The sequence below is a fragment of the Cyprinus carpio genome, unplaced genomic scaffold, assembly GCF_018340385.1.
Source record: "Cyprinus carpio isolate SPL01 unplaced genomic scaffold, ASM1834038v1 S000006533, whole genome shotgun sequence".
Classification (NCBI taxonomy): Eukaryota; Metazoa; Chordata; class Actinopteri; order Cypriniformes; family Cyprinidae; genus Cyprinus; species Cyprinus carpio.
The window spans coordinates 24,803-27,269 of record NW_024879198.1 but is presented as its reverse complement, the minus strand read 5'-3'; the positions used below and the strand labels follow the sequence as shown (position 1 = coordinate 27,269).

Below are 2,467 nucleotides of genomic sequence, written 5' to 3'. Positions count from 1 at the left end.
CAAAAGGACAAACTGAAGGTTAGACTTGCTCCTGTAATTATTAAGAACAGACGGACTGAAGTTGATACTGAAAATGAAGAGGAGTATGAGGAAGATGGTGAACGACTAACTCGCACAGTAAAAAAGGTGGTAAAGAAATATGTTCCCTACAGAACATACCAGCCAGCCACTCCAGAGCAAGTTGACAAATGGTCAAAAGAATTGGCAGATAAAAAGTTTTTGTAAAAACAACAAGAAATTTTTTACAAACGCTTTCAGAAAATCTACAATTTACATCCACTGGACAGTGTGATGATTGTTAATGTGAACTTAAGAGACAATGACCAACAACGACTTACAGAAAGTGTTTAAAGAAGGATTGGTTAATCTCAAGAAAACACTGAATCTGGATGGGAAGCAGTTCAAACCTTATTTGAACTGAAACCTGCAGAGGTTAATTGGGCCAAAATTACCTCTTGTGTGCAGAAGACAGGAGAAAGTGTTGCAGAGTTTGAAGAACGCTTCAGACAAACTTGGATGGAACATGCTGGTTTGAACAACAACATTGAAGAACTCTGTGAAGACACTAGCATGCCTCTTAAAACCACATTTGTGAATGGACTGAAACCTGAGGTTTTCTAAAAATCCTAAAATCAGGTATGATGACTGGGACAGCATTGGAACAACATTTATGCAGATTGTTGAATGGTCAGCAAAGATTGAAAGAACACAGGGAAGTCAATCTCAGAGTTTTACATCCAAACCTTGTCAACCACAACCGTACAATGGGGTATGAAAAAGTGAATATGAGACACTCAAGAGAGAAACCAGTGAAGATGTAACTTGCAAGAATATGGGCACTGGATTCGTATTGTAGCTGAGTTTGAGACATCACGTGATGAGACCCCCTGTTGAAGAGGTTTCAGCAGTTACAGCCAAATCAAAACAGATTCGCTAAAGGCTGTGGAGCCGCAGGGAAACTGAAGAACCTCTCTCTGCAGCACCAGCTAATGACATCTTCATCCAAAATCTGAATGGACTCCATGTGTATGCAAACACGAAAGGAAAAGCATACACAGAAACCTCAACCAACGAAGCAAAGATGATTTCCTAGTAGGCAAGTGCGGGCTAAACAAGCCGAAGGAGAGAGGTGGAACATGCAGCGGCATTAAAACAACGTCTCAAGAATAACAAACAGTTCTTCATAGAAACGAATTCAATGAATTGTCCAGGAAACAATCAATCATTGTTAATGGAGATTGAAAAAAACTACACGATGACAAACATGCATTAAGGAAAACCACAAGGCAAATGGACTCTGCGTTTTCAACATGTCACAGGCCAGCCTATGTCCAATGAAAATCTAACATCTGACAGCCTTGTCCAAACTGATGAAAGACTCAGCCTGGCAGTACACAATGCCAAGAATCAAGTTTTGGCACCTCCAAAGGGGGGCCATGGTATAGTGCCCAACAAATGGGTAAAGATTCAAAAAACTGATGTGTCACAAGAATACAGATGGAAAAGACCAACTGAGGATCTTTTAGTATCTGATGCAGCAGTTAAGGCACTGGGAAACAATGAGTGGATTGATGTAAATTGGCCTAGAGATGAGGGATAGATGGAAGTAGTGTTTTTCAGAGTCCAGATATGGCGGGACTAGGGTTTTTAGGCTCTAGCTTGTCGCCTGAGGACGAAGACATGAACATTTTACCACTGATAAACACTGTAGTGTCCTGCCAACATTAAATAGGGACAGTTTTATTGGTAATTAGGCATATTTAGTTTAAAACTATTTCTTTGGAAAGATTTGTTTCCCTTTTCTCTTGTGTGTGATTGTAGGTGTCCCAGCGTTTCAGAGGATGAGCAAAGACATCCAACACTTGGACCAAACTGCACTGGCCACCTAGATGAACATGCCTGAACATCCACAGAACACAAGATCGCAACATTAAAATAAAAAAAAGAACTTAGGCATTCAAGATAATGCAAACCTCACCATGAACTAATTCTGTCATCTTATGTAATGGAGCCTGTATGCAGCATTCTGTATTCAAGATTACTGAAAAGTATTGCAAGCAGGAACCTGTATACAGCATGTGTACATGACTACTAAAATGATAACTGTTTTGTATGTTCTTTTTATTTGTGTGATCAAATATGATCAAAGGGGGGATTGAAAGATTATTGGTTTTTAATCAACTTTAGTCCAATGTATTTGCAATCAACTGTAGCCAACTGTCTTGTTTACAAAAGTGTGAACCAAATGGCCCATAAGTAATAAGCCTCCCTCAGGTCAACATCAGATCAATGAATGGGCTCTCCATGGAGAGATCCTTTCAAGTCATCAAGAGGTTACACTATCATTGGCTCTCCATGGGTGTTACTGTATTGTTTTGTAGCACATTTGTTACTAGGTATAAAGGTCTGGTCTCGCTGTGACAGTACCTTTGGGTTAAGATTGTTTGAAGGATAACATATTAACAAC

The 2,467-nt window shown here is 39.6% G+C and overlaps 1 pseudogene; it reads left to right on the top strand.

The window, feature by feature from the left end:
- Positions 1 to 1,889, top strand: part of LOC122143929 — a 68,375-nt pseudogene extending 66,486 nt beyond the window's left edge.
- The last annotated feature ends 578 nt before the right edge of the window (positions 1,890 to 2,467 follow it).